This window comes from Lasioglossum baleicum, chromosome 3 (assembly GCF_051020765.1).
Source record: "Lasioglossum baleicum chromosome 3, iyLasBale1, whole genome shotgun sequence".
Lineage (NCBI taxonomy): Eukaryota > Metazoa > Arthropoda > Insecta > Hymenoptera > Halictidae > Lasioglossum > Lasioglossum baleicum.
Window position 1 is genome coordinate 9,966,360 of NC_134931.1, and position 22,818 is coordinate 9,989,177.

The 22,818-nt window shown below is 37.3% G+C and overlaps 1 protein-coding gene across 1 annotated transcript in view; it reads left to right on the forward strand.

Annotated features, from left to right (window-relative positions):
- LOC143221901 (uncharacterized) overlaps positions 1–22,818 on the forward strand; it is a 69,106-nt gene that overhangs the window by 568 nt on the left and 45,720 nt on the right. The window lies entirely within an intron of this gene.

Consider the following 22,818-nt stretch of genomic DNA (forward strand, 5'->3'; position numbering starts at 1 on the left):
TTAAACGACGCATACTAGTCACATTTTGTGCTAGGTATGGTTAGTGCTAATAATTTTAGTAACTGTTCAACTAATATATTCATAATATTCATTTTTGTTATCAACGTATGAAATCCGTAGTCGAAATGACACGTTCTAATATTTTTTAATGTACGATTAGTGAAATTGTAAAGATATATCCTAATTATTCAACAAATGGCTTTGGGTATACATATATTATAAAAAATAGTAAGAACAAATAATGTAGGATAGTCACTTTTCGTAAACCTATTGTTAACTGGAGATCGAAATACATAGACCAGGGATCGTACGAGTTCTAGAACTTTCTAATAGGATCTACTTAGGGTTGTGTCGGTAAAGATTATATTAAATATAAAAATGTCCAGGTTCTATGCATCTATGAAAAGTTCTTGAACAAAATTGAACTTGGTTAATAATGCTCTCACTAAATTAAAAACGTGGCTCTTCTTTGTAACGAATACGTTGGTTAATTAACCACCAACAAGTCTCTATCCTACTGGGTCTTTAAACAATGCACATGCACAAAATGCATAAATAAAGAGACTCGCGTTCTCAAGGTCTTTCTTTTTCCATTGAAACATCCCTCGGGATTAAAATTATCCTCTCGAGTTTTGCTTCAGAGAAACGAACTCGAAGACAACATAATTTTACGTGATGAGTTAATTTAAAATGGCGCAATGGTTGTGCATTAAGCTGGTGTTCAATTATAAATATTATAAAATTACATAAAAACCCTATCAACGGTAATTTTACGAGTACTTCGAGAATCCTCGTGTTAAGATGGCTAATTGACACAATACACAGAATGCAGACAGCGTTAGGTTTTCTCCGACTGAATTATCTATGTCCTCCAGTGACCTTGACGTATGTACTCCAAGGCGTGTCCTAAGAAGCTATAACAGTTGCTTTCATTTTCCAAAGTAATATGTCCTTGATTCAAGGCTTTGTCTAGACTCGTACGAGCATTGTCAAGAGAATAACACAAAAAGAATAATATTAATCAGAAGAGTGTACCAAATGTGCACATATAATTACAAAAGTTTTTAATCTCTTCCTTTGAACCATTTTACTCCCAGTCCTCCTTTCGCATGCTACTTCCACCATTCACATGCCAAACATAACACATACCAAAACATAATTTCCATAATAATTAGGTTTAATACATTTATTATACACAATTTCATCAATATTCTCCACGTATTTTCTTTTCTAGAGTTCACAGATTTTGGCAAATGAGCAATAATTACAATCATTTCCAACCTAAATGCATTTTATCAATATTTTCTACACATTTTCTTTTCCGGAGTTAATTGATTTGGCAAACATTATCAGTTACTATTCATCAATTCCTCGGAAGCTTCACGTTGAACTGGTACCGGTTGTCGCCGAAGTATGTTTTTCCTTTTCCTGACGCACACGCTCGCAAATGAGATTAGCAAGCATTTGATTACCTCAGTGGTTCCTATTTTCCTATAGCATAGTTCACGCGGAAGTAGCATGTGCAGCGTGACTCAATAGAGGCTCGATAATATCTCGTAAAAGACTATGTACATATACTGAGTGAGACAAGTCGCCTACTAGTTTTCCAAGGAATATACGTTTCTCCGCGGTATTTAAATCGAAACCCTTCTATACATCTGCTCCTCATTTAACTGTTACAAGGACACGCACACCAGCCGCGTGTATAGACTGTCCTTTGTGCGCGAATTAAAAGTCGTTGCACGGGGAGCGAGCACTTTAGGCGGTGAACTTATTGTTACTTAATCGTTACACGTTCGGCTCGCAGATTGTTGCATAACAATTCGGCTCGCTCTGTTTCCAGATCGGTATACAATAGAGATATCTACTAATATCTAGCCATAGGATACAACGCTCGGACAACTATGTAGATCTTTTCTCTCGCAATCGAAATTGCACAACTCCAAATTCAACGCTTTTTAGGATATTCTTATAAGAGAAATGGTTAGTGAGAATTCGTGGCATTCAGTTTCACATTTTATTGTATCAATTTTTCGACTCAGGTTTTACTAGATTATGTGGGTTCGTCGAGCATGATTTATGACTCGACTTATCAAATACAAATTATGGTAACAAATGTGATGTTCCTTATCATTTTTAGTTCAACCATTAATTATTGGAATGGATTCTAACGCACGGCGCGAGCTTTCGACATTTTCTTTGGAAATCAAAATTAATATCAGCAGTGTCCTTATAATTTTATTTGCAATAAATGGTAAACTGATTTGTGTGTTTATAGACAGATTTTAATTAAATGCACTTCCAGTGTGATTAGCTGTACCGAATTTCATCGAACGTCTAATTTCATTGCTTCTAAAATATTTTGATTAGCTATGCACGAATTTATATGCAACGTTAGAAGTTCTAGTAATAATGATAGTTGAGTTTGGATAGGTTTAACAGTTTTTATAAATTGTTTAAAGTTCCAATTTTAATAAAACGCACTGACAGAACGGTCATCAGTATGGAATTTTAATGAACGTTTAACTCCATTGTTCTTTAAACATATGTTTTAAACTATATGTATATGAATTTAAACACAAGAGTTACACTCCAGCAATAAAGATAGCCGAACCGCGACTATACCTCACCATTTTCCACAAAGTTTCCAAGACCCACATCACCAGTTAAGTCGTCCCTACCTCATAATCGGGTTCAGTTAATTGAATTCGCCGCGGCTATTAACGAAAAAGCTACAGCACCCAGACAATGACTGTCAGAAGTATAGTCGAGTAAATCTGGCACAGCGAGTAATTTCGTTCCAGCAAATGGAGTTCCCGTGTATGTACATCGATATCTATCCACGCATCGTATCTCCTCCCATCGTTGTTTCTTTCATTCATATCGGATCTTGTGGATCTAGAAAGGACAGTTTGTTGCTCCCACTCTTGATCTACGAGATCAGAGTTGACCCAATTCAGTACACGGTTCCCCGTATATCGAGTTAATTAATTCTAGTAGGTCGTTTTTACAACAACAACGCGGCGCGGCTGCTCCGCCTTCCGTCATCTAGCTCCCTTCGACCTGTTTCCCCTTCAGATAACGAGACGCAGGTTGGTTACTCGGATCCGGCCTTTATCCTTTAGATACTTCTTCAACCTCTTCTCTTCGCCGCGTTTCTCGAAGAACCGAAGAACCGCGCGAGACACGGTTGCCGTTTTTACCTCGGCTAATGGAAGGAAATTCTAGCTGTACAAGGCGGTCCGCAATTAGCGGTACAACCGGCGAGGAGATGATTCCAACGTGCGAACACACATAAATCGAGACGATGCCTCGTTTCCGGAAAAATGAGACCGGTATCATCGCGTTTTTCAATTAATCCTATATGCGCGCACTCCTCCTTGTTCTTGCTTTCAATTTTTGCAATCGATGTTGGCTTCTAAGAAATTGCACTCCAAGTCAAAATCAATACTAAGTGACTGCGAATCGTCGTGGTTGTTGATTATACTTTTCGGGAATAGAAGTGTTTACTTTCAAGTTGTTTAGCTCTTCTATTCGAGTCTTCCATTATACTCTTCAATGTAATCCTTTTTACCACGTTTTTTTTAGTTCTTTAATTCAGTTTTTCGCTCAATCCCTGATTTTTCTGTAGAACTGGTTATTTGAGCAATTACAAATTTAGTTATAGTGTGTTGACGATTTAAACTTTTTGATACGCTTTCATCCTCATTTCTAGAAACTATGTAATAATGAGACTGCGGATTTGATCCATTTGTGACAAAAACAAGTTGGTGTAATTTAAAATAGTTCAAGTAGTTCAAAGATTACAAGGATTTGAAAATGTCAATACATCATGTTTAATTTATATCAAGATTATTAAAGAAAAAGAGAAGCTTCTAAATGGTTGTTGTTGTTGTATAAAGATCCGCAGTCCATCAATGATGAATGTAAAAGTGGTGCTGTATAGTCAGACCTCGTTTAATAAATGTTGATACTATGAGTTAGTACATTGCACAGACGTCGTCAATGAAAAGTTCAATACCTTCGACTTGGAATATGAGGTAAAATAATTAGTTGCATAAAAGTGATTAAAGGAATTCTAACATGCGTAATTGCTAGCAGAAGTGCATTACAATGGAATGCTTGTTCCACTTGATCGTGATATACATATTCGAACTGTAGCTTCTTCCATATAAGTGAGACATGTTCTTCTCATTTTTCTTAAATTGTTCACTAATTGTCAGCTGGGTTTTCGCCGATTGATGACAAGCTCTGAGCAAAAAATGAACTAATCGAATGAAATTTTTTACACGACTGGGTGAGCACTCGAACGAAAGAACAACGCCGACGTTCTTGTGCGTCCGCCACTCAGACCTTGACCGCCGCTTCAATTCACAATCATTACTGAACCTGCAACACAAACCGTACTTGCAGTTTTTCGATAGTGGGCAACACAATGGTGCGATAGAAATACGGTTGATTATTGTTGCAATCAATTTATAAAGTCTTGCATAAAGATCCACAATCTATGTAATACCTAATAACTATCAAGAAGATCTGGACTTACAAGGAGAGGTCACAGTGGTGGAGTCGTCGATTCTAATTAAACTTTTTCTGGTGAATCTAGAGCAAAAATAAGCTGAGCCATCTCGAAGCGTTTTGGACAATACTTATTATTTATGAAGATAATTAACATTTAATTTATATATATACTTCATTTCTTAATCGCATCGCATCAGGTATGGTAGCGTGGGTGGTAGACGTTACGTGTTCAAATCTCTCTTACGATTAATAACTTTTTTTTTTATTTTTATGGGATTTTTCATTTTTGTTCTTTCTACTTTCAATTTTAAGTTTCAAGTCCTTTTTTCCTTGTATCTATTTTCTTTTCTCTATCTTTCTGATCTTGCTATTTATTTATTGGTGCGGTTGTCAATAGTCCAACTAGTTATACATATATTTTGTGCAGGAAATGGACAGTCCGTAAATAAATATTTTCGGCAGTACGTACATTTTATGAATGCTAATGAATTGCATAGACACTTTGCTGTTCTGATATCATTCGTAAAGTAAACTTGGTTCATGTCGGAAAAATGGATCTGTCAGATATCAATATTGTTGCGTATCAAGAATACTGAAATCAGATAAAGCCCGGAAAAATTAAGATATGATTAAGAAATTAAGTATATCAAGGTATTTTCTGGATATCATAAAGGTAAATGTTAATTATCTTTATAAATAATGAGTATTGTCGGAAACGCTCTAGATCCACCAGAAAAAGATTAATTAAAATTGATGACCTCGCCACTGTGACTTCTCCTTGTTAGAAAAATCATTGACAAGGTGGTTGTCGGGCAAACGGTGCAGACGTCTAGAGTCTAGAGAGCTTTCACCTGCTCGAATTTCGGTGCCCATTCGAATGCTCAGACAGCAATACATGGTTTCTATGTACAACATATGCGCGTGCAACCGTGTCGGCTCCACACAAACGTGTGAAATATATGTGTATGTACGTCTGGACTTTCCTCGGTTAGCAGCAGGTAGACCTCGAGCTCGACAGGCAGAAAGCCGCAACTCGTGGGATATTGGGCAACCGCGATGCACCTTGGTATTACTGGTTGAGGGTGTAACGGGCATGGACGACGGACCCGAAGAACTGTGAGAACCGCGGAGCGTGAAAAGCTATTAGCGGATTCCACCGTTCAATCTGTTTTTTTTGTTTGTTTCCCCCTTTTTCGAGCTATCGACGTCTCGGCGATCGATGGCTATTTTGTCCGATTGTTTCCTCTTTTTGATGCTATCGATGGGGTATTAGTCGACTCGCTATCTTTTGGAAGTTTCTTATTTGGTAATTGAAATTGTTGTATTTGATGTTGATGGTATATTGGAGGTATGTTCTTTGATATTAATCAATAGAGGTCTTTATGCAAAATAAAAATGCACTGCATCAATTGCAAAAAATAGAAGCCGGATAAAAAGTTGATTCATTAATTATGCAGACACTCATGTTTCACAGTGTCACGGTAATGTTTCTAGAATCAACTGAATGTTTAAGTATTTGTTTTTGGATAACGTTTAGGTGATCGAAAGTTTCAGATATGTTCTTATTGTTCCTCAACACCCTTTTGGTATTCTTGATATCAAAAACCTCTCAGAATTTCTCAACGCCCAGGTTCTTAAATCTATGGTATACACGCATTACATTCTGACATACGTAGACGGCGGAGCTTTAGGGAAGGCATCATCTTTCTCGGATTTCTTTACAGCTGCTGAAGATACAGAAGTATGTGATAGTTATTGGTGGAGGATTTTATCGGATCATCACATAAGTAATGCGACTTTCCTTTGGTGTTTTTGGTAGGCACTATATTCTTAATTTTCTACAATTTATATAGAATTGTAGAACTGTGTTTCACCTTACAAAAACATGCAGGGAAGTTTGAAGTATTTATAGAGTGAAATTTTCATTAAATTGCATTTCGAGTTGCAGTAATTGCTATTGAATTTTCTGAGCCATAAAAATCCAAAGTGTTCTAAGCATAGAGACAACGTACAAGAATGTGTATCATATAAAAAGAAACAATTAAAGGGAGCAATTCCAGAACAATAATTATTTTATTGTTGGCATTCTATCCAATTTTCTGAGCCATAAAAATTGTATTATAAAAGTCTAAAGTGTTCTAAGCATAGAGATAATGTACAAGAGAATATAAAAAGAACAATTAACCCTTACCACTCGAGTGGTGAATCAGAGTCACCACTAAAAATTGTTGTACCATTATTTACAATATTGTTTACGTTATTAAATATGTTTCTATCTAATCAATTACTAAACATTTAAGTATTGCATGAGGTATTATATCAATTTCATAATCGTACAAAGAAAAAATTAATATACATAGAATGGAATTATTCTAGGTCGGAAGAAATGGTTAATTTTCGATTTAAAATAGCTCAGAGTGCAAAGGGTTAAGAGGGAACAATTCAAGAACAATAATTATTTTATTGTTGTCATTTTTTCACATGCTTGGTTAATTTCGTGCACAACTATCTTAATATCTCGAAGATTAAGGAAGCATACAATAAATTGGAGTAAGTAATAAATTGTGGTAAGGAGATGGGTGATTGAAAAATAATGAGAGATAAATTATACAATTTTTGTTGAGCAGTGATTGTATAGAACACATAGGCACTCGCGTCGCTTTTGTCCGGCGTTCGTTCGGTCGGCTCTAATATCCAGTCGAACGCGATCCGCTGGAATGTGTGCCGTAAATACGATCATAAAGAATTCAGTCGATCCGTTCGATGTGTGTTCGTTGCACAAAGCCCTTCACGAAGCGAGACACAATTTATGAAGGAGCGCGAGCGCGTTACACGTACGAGCGAAACTATTTCTGAACACAATTTTCGATTTCTGTTAATGCGTTCATTAACGTATCAGTCCAGTCTCATTCACTAATCGCGTTCTCGATTACCGATTCCCTTTACAATCGGACGATAGTAATACATTTCAAGTAGAAAAGCATAATGAAAAATTAAAAATTCATCCCGGGAGGTGGGGGGCGGGGGCTTTACAGGGAAATTCCACCATTCATGACAGTGGCCATTGAGGATGATTAATTCTTAGATATGGCAGGTGCTTTCAACGATTTTTAATAATTTCATAGTAATCATAGCTAGATTCAGAATTATATTATTACGTAAATTTGTTTTTTTTACCATATTTTTGAACCTAGTTCTATGAGATCAACGTTAGTCCTCTTATATCGAATTGGCCATAACCTCGTCATTTTTCTCTTTAATATACTGATGGTATTATTTATAAGAATAAATATTACAACCATCAGAATAAAAACACTAGAAGTTCAATATGATGAAGTGGAATTCATTTTGAAACATTAAACTATATGAGCAGACTTAAGCAGATAGTCAACTTAATAAGTAGCGAATGTTATGCATTCATTGTTAAAATGAGTAATAATAATAAATGAAAAGAATTTAACAGCTCCAATGTTTCAGCTTATCAAGATTATTAAAGGAAGATAGTCTGTTTGACTCCTGATCATTGTAATCAATGGAAACAATTTTTATTTTGCATATAAATTCGCAGTCTATTTATAAGTATAATTAGCTAATAATTTAGACTGCATGCTAAAAGATCAGAACTGAAATAGAATATTTACAATTTCAAGTTAAAAACGGACTCGATTCTCTTCATCAGAGGGTTGACGAAATCCAACGTCAAATTTTAAATGAATTTTAATTCTCCTGACAAAGACCGGAGTGTGTGTGTGTGTGTTTAATCGCGCGCGGATCTACATAGATAAATTTGTACGCATTCGACACGTCAGCTGTATGGTTTTTGTGTGCCCCGGGTGCATTGTACTCGCCGGTCACTGATGAATGCAGCAAGAATGAACAAGGTGTGCGTGACCCTAGCAGGTGGCTACTACGATACGCCGACCGTGATAAATATGTGTGAACGGCGGTCGTACGTTTGTAACAGGTGTATCTGTGAATGGGTGTTGCAGGTACGTAGCCACTAGGAAGATCTCCGCCATTGACTAGCCTCTTTCTTCGACTATTCGACGATATTAATCTGCTTTCTGTATTTATACTCTTCCGTGCATTGTGCACCTTGCACCGTTCTAGAAATTAAAATTCTGTAGCAATTCCCTTAGATACAAAGCTATAAACGAACATTAAATTTTTGTTTCATTATATACTTTTTAACTCGTAACTCATTAATTAATTTTTATGTTCTTTTAACAATTTCACGAAAATGGTACTGAATGACCATTCTTTGAACTCTATTATATACATTGATTTAGATAAAATTGAAGTAAAAATGTATTCAATAAAATTGTAAATATTAAAGCTACAAAACTATTCACACATTTTAGTTGTTTATACAACGGGTTAAAAATGTTTAAAAAGTATGCACTTGACTTTTCAGAGAACGCATACTTGCCTTAAAATATTCGCAACATTTCACTAATATTTTGTAGTGTGCCTGAATGTCCATAGTGGTTTAAAATCAAACAAACATAGATTCATCAAATGAATTAAAATTTTGTTGAGCTTATTATCAATATTCCAGGAGATTTCATTCTGCATTAATTTTGTCTAAAAGCCTTACACATACTAGCTTCACATTTAAACAAACTTGCTAACCTATTTAGGCAAGTATAAGCAACGTACGCCGTCATTTTGGTCCCGGAGACCTCAGATCCACTCGCCAGAACCACACATGCTTAATCTCGCTCTTCATTTCGATTCGAAAACAATTTTCCTTCGTTACAACAACATTTTGCCTGACTTTGTAAGTCATGGACACCTTCTAAATCCGAGACGTTATTATCTGGATTCGTAACGCAGCCGTGCAGCCAGCTCTCTATATTCTCTGTTGCAACGGAGTTCGATGCTAATGCTCCGGCAATAGAAGGATGCCAACTAAACCCTGAGAAAGTTTCCGCGATTACCGTCACGAGAACACGGATCTTGGTTCGCCTAACGCGTGTAATCGCGCGTCATCGTTTCATTAAAACGTAGAAAAGCCTCTGCAGAAAGTCCCCGACGATAACACCGGGGAAGAAAAGATCGTCTGGGAACAAGATTTGTGCCGGTTGATAGTCTCTCGATCTTCGTATAAAAATGGGTTAACAGCGATCCTCGCATCCGGTTCTTCGTCGTCTGAAGCGCGATGCCGCTGTCTTGTTTCATCGATTCTGTTTCTGGAATGCTTGATTCCACGGGACACCTCCCCGACCGTAAGTCTGCGGTCCTCGAATACTGTTACTCGCGTGATTCACGTCGCGCATAATGCGGTTGTCTTTACAACGGGCTGACTACCGTTTGTCGGTGGACTTTAGAATTATAATTACTGCGTGGCCATACAGCGCATTTTCTCAGAATTGCATTCGTGTTATGACGCATCGGTCAATTTTTAGAAATAAATTTCATTGAAGGCACTAAACGATGGCAGAAAGCTCGGAAAAATTGAGTAGGTACCAGAGAGAATTATTTTCCACGTTCTAAAATTCTTGATGTGAGAAATAAATTCTTATTCGTCTCTTTATAATAATGATTAAACCGCATATTTTATGCATTTATGATAAAACTGGGTCCGTACAAAATTTCATGTAGAACAGTAGAATCTTCAGAAGAATATGAAAGCAACTGTCATCTTCAATGTCTTTCAATTCTTATTTCTCTCTTCTCTTCATTCGTGATGTTATTAAATATGTAACGACATGATTTTATTATTAAATGTAGAATCTCCGGAAGAATCCGAGAGCAATTTTATATTTAGTCTCTTGAAATTCCGGAGATGATGAATTTGTAGTCGCCTCCGCTTCCACGCGACAGCTTCTGAAAATTTTAATTTTGCATAAAGACCTTCCCACTAGTGATGACATAAAATTTCACCGGAACCTTACGCATAAAATACAATAGCTCGAATCTCTCCGTGTGAAAATCTACAGTGGGTGTAACATTTGTATTTCTTATTCCTTCTCATACACGTAAAGTTAGATTGAAAAATATTACGAGTTGCAAGGATATTGACATACACAGAGCACGCTAAGGAATTTTGTCGACGTGTAAGATAACGAATATAAAATAGCGGAATTGCTCTGCATAAGAAGCGTATAAAATGTCGCAGAAATGTCGTTCGTATCATTATGAACGGTACTATACTCGCAAAAGAAGCACGATGACAGTGGTACGCCCGGTACGTGGCTGTCTACCGGGAAACTAACAGCCACACACAGGTGTAAGTAGGTGGCTCTGGATACTGTTACCCACGCACACGTATCGTCCTGTAACGTGACGGGGATCCACTACGATAGGGGCCCGGGACTGTGTGTGCAACAAAAATGTTAATCAGAGGCTGAGAAACGGGAACTACCGGAAAGGTTCCGCGATGCAGACGATAAGAGTTCGCGCGAGCATTTTTCGTACGAATTTCTCCACCCTGATAATCTTACAACGGAAGAATGGGCTTGGCTTTCCTATGTAACTTGACCAAAAGGATATACGTTAGAGGAAACAGGCGACAGAATGATAGAAAATTATACGATAGGATGTGGAAGAAGAGGTTTAAATATGCTTTAAAGTAGCCATAATCTTTTTCTATCGTTCATATCATCTTTCATCGGATGAAAGTTTTAAATAGTGAATCATTTCTTGTTTCTCTTTTCTGGCTTTGGCTTACTCGTCGAAATCTTTTTGACCATTCAATCAGAAACTTCACCTTTCACTATTTCCTAAGAATCCTCTTGGTCATCCCTAGCTATTTAATTTGATACTTTTGGTCGTCTTTATTCAATCACAATCTTTTATCTTCAGCTGCTTCTTAAGCACTCTCTTGCTACCTCTGACTATTTGACCTGTAATTATTAGTCGTCTTTGGCTACTGGCCCACCCAAATTCTTCTTGATCATCTTTGACTATGTAGTCAATTAGATTCTCTTTGGTCATCTTTGGCTGCCAAACTGTTTTCCCCATCTTTGGTTGCTTCTTCAGAATTTTCTTGATTGCCTTTGGCTACCTAACTAGAAGGTTCTTGATCATCTTTGGTTACTTCTTCGAAATCTTTGTGATTGTCACTAGCTACCTAATCAGAAGATTTTGGTTACCTGTGGCTACTTCTTAGAATTTTCTTAATTTTGGCTACACTTTTAGAATTTTCTCAATTATTTTTGGCTACTTCTCTAACAATTCTTGATCATCTTTGTTTGCCTCCTCCAAATACACTCGATCGTTTTTTACTACCTTTGTTAAACTCTTTTGCCTGCTGTAAATTTTCCTGATTTTAACTGCATCTTCAGAATCTTGTCAATTATCCTTGGTTACTCCCCCAACAATTTTCGATCATCATCGTGTGTCTGGCTTTTTAAGTCCTCTTGTCACGTCGTCTCACAGCAGTATTTAGAGGTCAGTACTTGAAAGGCTTCAGTGTTCTTGAAGTGCCACAGAAAGCAGTCTTACAGATTAACAGTGATGATCGTTGACCACAAGAAGACTCTCATGTGTACACTTCCAATTTGCCACGGAAAAAGTGAGAGTATCAGAAGCATCGGCAGTCGATACGCATTACCGTCGCCTGATACATAGGTGCGCCGTAAAAAAAATACAGTGTTCACATTATGTTATTTGGTCGTCTTAGAACGCAATTGAAACACATAAGAACTCGTAGAACTAGGCTAATAGACTCGTTGAAACATTGCGCAAAACGTATGGAAAATAAAGGATCGAGGACCGGTTAGAGAAGATAAATGGGCACGATAAAATGAACATGAATATTGTAAGAACAGAATGAATGAGGCAGGTGAGGACAATCATGTGCGTGACGTCGATGATTGGTCTTTAAACAGTTTGGAATGAATACCGTGAAATAGAAGAAACAAAATTGGTTGGTCTGATGAATACACGCTTTATCCGAGACTGCATCGCTTTTCTGATGAGCAGTATGTAGTATATTGCAGTAATCATTGCATTACGCGTGTTAAACGTATTATGATTCAGGAGCCAATCAGCTGCACGCTGGTCTCTGATTGTAGGGCAGTTCATAATGAAATACTCGAGTAAAAAACTTGAACGTGGGAGCTTTGAAATTAATACTTTCCGGGAAACAAGCACGATCCCTCTCATTTAAATTTAGTTTAATTTATTTTGTGCAGGCAATTTGATTATTTTCTGGCAAAACAAAATTTATTTCTGTTTTAAATTGAATTCGTCTGTGCACCACTCTTACTAAATTAATAATTGGTAGCATATTTGCTGTTGTCTGATTCAAAAATGATCATAGATCCAATCGATTCTAATTCAGATTGATTTCTTATTTTTACAAAGTTTGGAATATTTTTCTGTTGACATTTAATGTTAGGGGACAAAGCTGTCCTCAAACTCATCGATGAAAAATTAAATTCTGATTTTTATAAATTACGGAATATTTTTCTATTGATTCCTATTGTCATTCGGAGATGGAAACTATCCTCCAAGTCATTAATGAAAGATTAAATTGGAGAGCTTGTGAAGCATTTCATAACTCTTTGTTACGTTTTTGATGTTTGTTGGCGTTTAGCAGCCAGGTATCTGCAATTGATGCAAAATATCGACAGCAATTTGATATCACGTGGTGGTTCATCGAAATGCTCGTTAGTCGGGCATCGTTCTTCTCCAACATCTATTTTCACGTGTCAACGGTATCTTGTTATAGACAAGTATCTCGAATCGATTCAATATTCAGAACAGCTCGGCCCACGCACGCAACGACTATGATTCTGTCGTGAGAACAACTTCTGAGCTCGGGAAAGAATGTCATGGACGAGACGTGTGTGCTACTCGCAGATATCTGTTTACCTATTGCTGTTGCGCAATGCTTTCAGTTAGTACTTATCCTCGAGGTGTCTCTGTATTTTCTAGGCTAACACACGAGGTGAGTTTTCACTCAAAACCAAAGGAACATATTCTGCTTTTGGTGGTCTAAAGCTAAGAAATAGACCGAAGAATAAACACACGCCGATCTTTCACTAATACAGTTTTATTCCGATATAAGACAATGGCTCGGGATCGGCTTCCGTCGTATTTCCGATCAAGGTACCTAGGACTCACGGATCTCTTCGGCACACGGTAGGGTATTTGGCTGGAAAGGAAATTGTGTAAATTCTTGCATTGCAGAAGCTTTTCAAGTAGGTATACTGAGCACTTTCACACAGATTTAATTTCATTATCAAATTAGTATAGTAAGAATTAAAAAATTTCTTAAAATATCATATTTACTTATTAAAAAGTTTCGCGATCTACATATGCAGTATTAAAATAATAAATTACATCATTTCAACATACTTTATTATTATTAACGCTAAAATAGTTTTCCCGACTTTTCGGGCCAAATACCCCACTGTGCGGCATAGCATATGGAAGGTTAAACATCGTAAATTAGAAGATGTGGAAGTTCATTTCTGCTTTTGGGGGTTGAAATTTTCTAAAAATCAGACATAGGAAAGTTGTTTGTTTAAAAATCGTTTAATCAGTATAGTTAGATAATTGTAACTCTGTTATTTCCTTTCTACATACATATAGTCAATTTCAATCAGGTTGAAGTGCGATTGTAATTATTAGACTGCGGATTTTAGGCATTTATGGCAAAAATGAGGAGAAACACCAAACAGTGAAAATATTAAATGATTTTATGAGACTTATTAAAATTATTAAAAGGTGGAATACATTTTTATTTAAAAGTTCACTTCCACGCAATTAAATTGGAAAGTTTATACTTTGCATAAAGATCCGCAGTCTCGTGATTATATCAAGAGTACAGTGTACAGGATTCTAGAATGGTTAGTCGGCGATTAGTTTCTTTCCAACTTCGCGAGAGCTTCCACATTGTCTCGAAGCCAGAAGATAATCTTGCCATTCACAGGAATATTCTTTCAGTCTTTCGCACTCCGTTGGCGTCGGAACGGCGACATCCATATGCTCCATAACTCCATGGCGACGCCACGACTGCGAACATAATTTGCATCATAAGCCAACGTGCGCAACCCCATATACACACACACACACCTTCTTTCAGAGAATTTCGAAATGTCAAATTCAAGCTCCATTTACATCGGAATGAAGCGCTTTTACAAAAGACGTGAACACGTGTGTAATAATTGCTGACATTCTGTGGAACGATTTACTATACTAACAACTGCATAATAGCAGTACAGGTTGTGTTGCGAACCTTGTTACACTTTTGCAAATGTTAACGATATAACTTCTTACCAGCTATGTAGAAATGTAATAATTAGACTGCGGATTTTATGCATTTGTGACGAAATTGTGTGGGTTCAATTTATAATAGTAGAAAGATAAAAAGAATATAACAACATCATCACATTGTATCAAGCCCACTAAAATGATTTAAGAACATCAATATTAAGCCTATTAAAAGTATTAAATGAAGAAAGACATTTTTATCTTGTTCCCTACGATTGAGGCAGATAATTTTTATTTTGTATAAAGATTCACAGTCTAGTAATAATTAATTAATGACGTTCCACTTGCACTTCATCATGCCTCAGTTTAATCTGTCCCTTGATTAGATTGACACAGGCAACTAAGTAACGAAGTAACAATTTTATGCATTTATGGAGAATATATCAGAAGTTTTTGAGAACTCGATTATATTGTTTGCAATTTGCTAATATTCTTAAGAGAAAAATGTAGTCGATGTAGAAAACGTCAATTTTGCATAAAGATCCGCAGTCGACTAATTACATTCACTATTAGTTCACAATGAATAAAACGATATGTGGAATATATTCATTTGATACATGTGAAAATTGTGTCAAATCGATACGGGTTAAGGTAAATGAACAATTTCATGGTTGCTGATCCTCAAGCTGCAACGTACGATTTAAAAACAGTGTGTCCACTATTTGGTCCAACCCTCTGGCATCGGGATCGAGACGATAGCGATCTTCGTGGTCAAACGAGAGTCCATAGGCGTCAAGTTCGAGGGGTCCCGGCGGCTGGAGAGTGCAGACACGGTGTCTTGGTGTCGTAACGCAGTGGCTGATGGAGAAATCCCGCCGGCTTATAATAATGTATCGCGTTCCGTTACGGTCCGGCCTGTTCACACTGGCGAACGAGAGGACTATAACTTTTAGAGGAAGATGGCACGCCGAGTGAGAGCCAGGTAAAGGCCGTTGCACTCACCGGCTCGAAGACTTTCCTGACGGTGCATAGCGGTACCTTAACGCTCCCTATCTCTCTCTCTCTCTCACTGTCTTCTTCTTCTTCTCCAGCTTTCCAAGTCTTTCTTTCTTTATTCCTCCTTCTCTCCCTCTTTTTCATCGTACGCGTAGGCACGCGCGCGTGTGTGCGCGCACACGACAGGGTAGTGTACTTGTTTTCCAAGCGTAATGGCGTGTTACGTTGCGGCGCATTGTGCCGCATCGGGAATCGACAATGACACATCAATTTGGCCTGGCAAGAGAATGCGACGCCGCGGATAGCAGGTTTCCCTTACCAGCCAATGTAATCGTACCGCTGACTTGTTACAAACCGCAGCCGGTTTTCCGAAGGAAACTGAAGAGCGCTGTAGGCACGATGTCCTTTCTATCTTGATTATTGTGCTATAATGATCTTCGTGCTTTTCTTGAAAAAGACTATATAGACACTTGTACCATTTGTGCCGTTTGGTGCAAAACTGGTGTAAGCCAATATGTTTCAACATCCCGAGGGTTCAATCGCCATTAAATATGTTGAAATAAAACAGTTCTGGAAGGAACTCAAAATCCAAGAATTGTTGCCATATTCAATCATGTGTAATAGTACGTAATAGTATGTGTCACCAGTCGAAGTGACGATCGACAGTCGAAATGACGATCGGCACGAGGCGCGAGTTGGCAGGACGTGATAGTCTTTTAATTAAAAAAAAACTCCACTCCAATCATATCCTTCAACAAAATACAATCGTTATTCATAGTTTTAGCGTGGCTTGCCAAAACAAATGCAACATTCTCCGATATGTATTATTGTATTTTATAGAACTTTCACTTAATTCTTCATTGTCCAATGATGATGACTTGTTGACGAAGAGGAAACGTAGATTTTTAGTATAAAATCGAAGAAGACATCGCGCTTTGGATCGTTCTTTGAGAATGATTGTTATTCTTCGTGTAGAATATTTGATTGCATTTTGATGTAACAAGTTCTCGTGTTTCTTAATGTCGGCACTAATGCCGAGGATTTTTTCTTGAAGTAGAAATGCAACGTTTCCTCCCTGTAATTACGACGTTCTGCTTATAATAGCTCCGCCATTCCCGCGATATCATGTGACTAGTCGACGGCAGGCGAGTCCTGTTTCAGTCTAGCGAGCCACCAATCAATGAGACGATTGCAGAATCGTGACCACTGTTCGTTTCGATCTCGATCCCGACCTCGATCGATGCACTCGTGAAGGAGGAAATATTTTTTAACACTAAACATACCAGTCCTGATCAAATAACCGGTTTTGGACCTTTTATTTCACCATTGGTGAAATTATAAACGTGCTTCCTTGAGAAACTATTAAATAAATTCTTCGGTTGAAGCACGTTTTAAAAATTGTAAAAAAAATCGATGTGAATTCGATCGTAAAATTTTTTGGGGTCAACATGCACCATTCTACAAATTTTATGCTGTATTAAAAAATTAAATCAAAATTATTGTTTAAAGATGCTACCATGAGAAATTATTGAATAAATTGCTCCATTCAAGCATATACTGTTGCAAAAATTGCGACAGTTCTAAGTGAATTTGATTTCGTAATTGTTATAAGGCAACGCATTGACAATTATTGAAATTATTGTATAAAGATGTTTTCGTGGGAAATTATTGCTCGAATTCCTTGATTGAAGCACATATTATTGTAAAAATCGCGGCAGACCTCAGTAAATGCTACTCTAACATCTTGAAATTCTCATAAGGCAAGACATACATAAGTTCCAGTTGCTTTTAGTTCTCGGTGCATTTAGCATTAAAACGATAATCTCCTTCGCCAGCGCCACTGAATATTTGCCTTCGAGCCGAACTCATGGTTAATCGCATCCTGCAACTAGTTTATGAAGATCGTTGCTGGAGGATCTTGCTTGTGGTGATCGTGAACGTTCTTGGATAATCTATTTTAGGTGTCCGGTTCGCTTCGCCATTGGGTGGATTAATTTCACTTCCGGATGTTATACTTTAATACACAGCTTTTCGCATAACAGAGAAGTTGCTCGTTTTGTGATCACGATCATCATCAAAACGAGATTGTTTATCGAAAAGTCGACACTCGTCCCGATGAGCAGGATTAGGAGATCCAGCGATCTTAAATCTGTATGAGTCGATTCAATTTTCTCTGGAAATTATTACTGTGATATTCTATACACAGATGACTTTTTTTGAAAAGTTTCAATTTATGTAATAATTACTTTGTTTGGTGTAATCATTTTAGCGTGCTTTTTGTTGATTAGTAGTTGATTGCGGATTCTTGTGTACTTATAGCGTCCGTAAATTTGTAAATTAGAAGGAAACGCGTATGTTAAAGAAGAACTGAGAAGAATTTTATCTTATTTGAATAACAAGAAACCTCATCGTCGGGAAAGCATTAAGTTATTCTGATTCTTAGGAAATATACTATAGAAATGGGGAACACGTGAGATAGTATGCAGGTCTGTAGTCTCGCTATTTGCAAATGCATAATGACTACGAAGTTAATTCTACTAAAATTTAATTTGCATTATAAACTTGATTTAAACATAGATTATAGGAGGATGCAATTAATTCTTGATATTTTTTAATTCCGTGCAAGATATTGATCTTTATTGAGAACATCTACAAATGTTCTCTTATCTAAATGCAAATGCGAAGCTACTGGGGTCTTATAAAGGGTAAAACACGATTCTACAGCCACCGATTGGTAGACAGAGGAAATTGTTCGAAGCAGCGTTCGACGTCCCCAGAGAAAATTAAGCTGCTAGATACGTGTAAACATATATTTCCGGAACGCGTGAACGCCACGTCTAAAGTTACGGTTGCATTGTGGTTAGAGAACTTTTCCAGGCGAAAACAGATACTATGCTAGGCATTAACAAAAGTGTTCGAGCCTTTAAGGCTTATTTTTACCGTGGGTAAAGGGAGTCAGTTTTTATTCACGTCGTGTGGTTGGAAACTGGTCTACAAAATTTAAACTTCCTCTATTTAACGACGCGACGGACCCCCTTCCTCAGCGCGAACTATAATACTCATTTCAAAAGAAACCCATTAAGTACCAAATCTTTATGTTTAAATTTTTACTCTGAGTGGTTGGTACTTATACATTCAAGACGATTTATACGAAAATTAAATTTTAAAAATTAATTATTGTTATGATCAATAGGAAAAATAATCCTATTTGGAAACGGCGGCGCTAGGAATGTATTCAGTTCTTTTTACACCCCTCCTAAATTGGAGACTACTAAATAAAAAAACTGCTTCACTAATTTTGCTCGAAATAACGATGCCAATTGTTACTTGAGAGAATAAAAATCATGTTTAACCGATGATTTCATAGCTAAGAGACTGTCGTAAAAGTGGGGCACGTTTTGTTTTTTAGCTATAAAATTTCATAGGATGGGAATATTTTCGCTGTAGAAAGTATAATGATAGCGTTAACGGATAAAAAGTTATAGTCAATTTTTTGAAGACAATGTTTTCGGGAAAAAATTTTAATGTATAAGTTAGAACACTCCAAAAACTCTGAAAAGTAAGCGCTGAAATAAAGTGATAACGCCTCATATTCAATCTTTATTGAGTATTTATTTCTTAGATCATGATTTGACACAAAAAAACATTGTTCACTCAATAATAACCGTCTTAATCGTCTGATTCACTTTCACAATGTTTGCACAGCTCTCTTGCAGGTATTGGATTCGGTGAATTTCGAGCGACTCAACTTCTTTAGCGTGTTCTTCATGCAGACACTACGAAAATCTATATCTTGTGTTTCTCTTAATATCAAAAAGTTATCTGGCGAAATCAAAATAGAGCTTTTTACTTTTATTTCTCTTAATAGCAAAAAATTATCTGGCGAAGTTAAAATGGCGCTTTTAGCGCTTAAAAAATGGTCAACTTATACGACACAAGTGTTCGAACCTTTACAAAAAACGCCATTTCGAAACACACAAAAACAAATTCACATCGCGATAAGTGAAAACGAATCAATAAGAAACACAATAAAACTTTTAGGACATATTTTTATCCTTTTCTTGGCACAGCTACACACCGAACACGATTTGTTGCTTCTAATGCTCACGAGAAGTTTATTTATAAACGGAAATAATGCGTTAATGTGTCCCAAATTTTACGACAGTCTTTTACGTTCTTGTGACGACATTAAGAACCGGTGGATCAGACAGTAAGACTAGCAAAAAACGGATTTTCCCCGAATAAAAAGAGAGGAAAAAGAAAGATCGCGGGAGGAACGGTGAAAAAAGGTGAGCGCCGGACGTTCTAGTCGGTGGATCGGTGTTTACCCGTGGCAGGATGGTTCCCTGGGAGTTCAACATCCGGCGTATGAAAACGGAAACGGGAGTGTGCACTGTCTAGCACGGAAAACGAGTACGACTCGGTCTCGGTCGCGGATATACACACGACACGTGATTCGCTCGCACGCTCGGCATTCGGACCAATTACAGATGGTTGTCTTGCCTGGTAATAACCCTAGGAGACCAAATGGAGAGTCGAGGGGACTATGTCCCATGGTATCCCACGGGTTCGCGAGTCACCTTTTGCCGCCATTCGTGAGAAACTCACCGATCATTCGGAGAAATGATATATTGTACATACGTAGTTCGTTGAACGCATTGATCGGCGTCAAACCTATATGATTTAAGAATGTTGTACTTTATCACCATCTTTAGTGCTCAAAATGAAATAATTCTTATTGCGTTCTTTTTTGTTATTGAGATAATGCTTGATGTTTAATGGTTTTAAGGATGCATTTGCTATTTGTAACAAAATCGTCGGTTACGATTCAGGCGAACAGATAGATCGGTGCCAAATGCAGTACAGCACAAGTATTAGTTGTATAAATTAATTCGTGGCTTCTTAGTTCATGAATTAACTATGAGAGTAACTTTTTTTATGTCGACTCTTTTAATCATTATATTAATTATTTGTAAGATGCTGTAAATGCGTAAACAGTGATGGAGATCGTTTCAGACAATTTAGTTGTTTATAAAAACTCAATAAAGTCAGGAAGAAAAGGCCACGAATTAATTTGTACACCTAATATACAGGAACAGTATCTTTACAGATGAAGAAGACAACACCTCTCGCCGAAAGATTAAAAATTATCATAGTTCCTGTTAAAAAAGAATGATAATGTGATAATGTAATGCAAGCTCGTTGCGCAAGGTGGCGATAAATAATCCTTATCATGCGTTTGCCATTATGAGCGGTGTAATAACTTGTGCAAAGTGATTTATGCAAGCGTCTAAGTATGTATACGAGTACATGTGGGTCAAATTCAACGATGAAAAATATTTTTCCCCCGAACGTTCATGTATTTTTCATGGGGCGTCTCTCTCTCTCTCTCTCTCTCTCTCTCTCTCTCTCTCTCTCTCTCTCACTGCGCCCGAGAAAAACTGGATGCCGGCTTTTCTCACGTGTAACGGTGTCCATGAAAAAAAGTATACCGTGCATTAGATGAACCGGAAGTTCAACGACGTCGAATCTTTCGCGGCAATGTCTCGCTATGTGCTCTCGAATTGTTCTCCGTATGCAGCGCGACCCCTAGTATGCAAAATAACCACATTTTCTCGCTAATTGCCGGCGAACCTTGCTTTCGGGACCATTCGTGAGAAGCCGACCAGATAATCGCGTTTCTGTAACTGTACAGCCGCGATCCCCGTCGTGAATTATGCGAAACATGAAAGACGATGCCATAGTTCGCGTAGGAAACGGTTCCTAATACTTTGCAATTTATATTCTTGGAATAATTTTATCTTCTTCGTATTCTCTTTTTAATCATTTTTCGTCGATTTCCTTGAAAATGTAACAGGTCTTGTTACAATAATTTTAAAGAATTTTAAAGAGAGAAATAATTTTAAGAAGATTGTATAATTTAATCATTTTTTTAAAGCAACTTCATTTCGCACGTTTGACTTCGTTGTCGAATTTTTTACACTATTTTATCAATCAGCAGTCCAAAAAGTTGTTTCGAAATCAACAAACTTGGGCAACACATTTTCCGACAAACTCAAAATCTGAAAATCGTTTGTGCCTCTTAAAACTCTAATAAATGATTATCTAATGCAAGAGTTTGAATAATTTCATGCGACACGTCTCGGAGAATGCTATAAAAAACGAAAATTCTTAGACTAGTATCGATGTAGCATTTTCTTTGCATCACATATTCGTGTCGTGTGTTGTGTGTGTGATCAAAGATTTTCTTACAAACAGCAACTATACTTTTAAAACCATAAAAATCGGGCATTGTATCAATGTAAAAAAAGAATGTAATAACAATTATTTCGTTATGCACGCTAGAGAACATTATAAACGTACGAAATTCGTAAACAAGCATCGATTTAGCATATATTTAACATTGATCTACGCGTTTGTCTGAATAAGAGGACATACAGCACAACCATGAGATTAATTTTGGAATAGCTTTGCTCATCTACCGAAAATGGTGTTTATAAGAATGATATATTGTGCCGAATGAAATGCACATTGGCTTGGAAATTTGGAGATTGCATAATTTGTTGGTACACGAATTGTGTTTTATCGTTGCGAGAGGCGCCAGGTTCCCGTTTTTACAGCCAGCAATGCGGATTCCGCGTTATGAAAGGGTTTAACCGGCGGTCTATCGCGTAAGGCGCTCGTAATGTTCTTTCATCCGTGTTTCTTCAAGGTGCACGCGCAGTGGAACTTTGTCTCGTTGCTGACGATAAACGGGTTGATTTAACGAGGCACTTGTTTAAGCCTGTCCGGTTCGCGGCATTTTCGAAGAGACAGTTCCATATCTTTTACACCTTCCCGCGGCATTTAACTTTACGAGCCATTTAGTCCCATGATCGGCTTCCGGATAATCTATCTCCGACGTTCTATCTCGGTTTCAATGACTCTCCGACGTTTTTTGTTCGTTTTTTAATCGTTTCTTAGAGGTCAATTGTCGATGCTTCGACAGGATCAACCTCACATAATCGTCCACTGACAGTGTGAAGTTTTTGCTCAGCGTTTGATAAATGGATACAACGAAGTCTGGCACTTCGCAGATATGACGTACTAGAGCAACATATAAAATTTTTATTTAGCTTAAAGATCCGCGGTCTA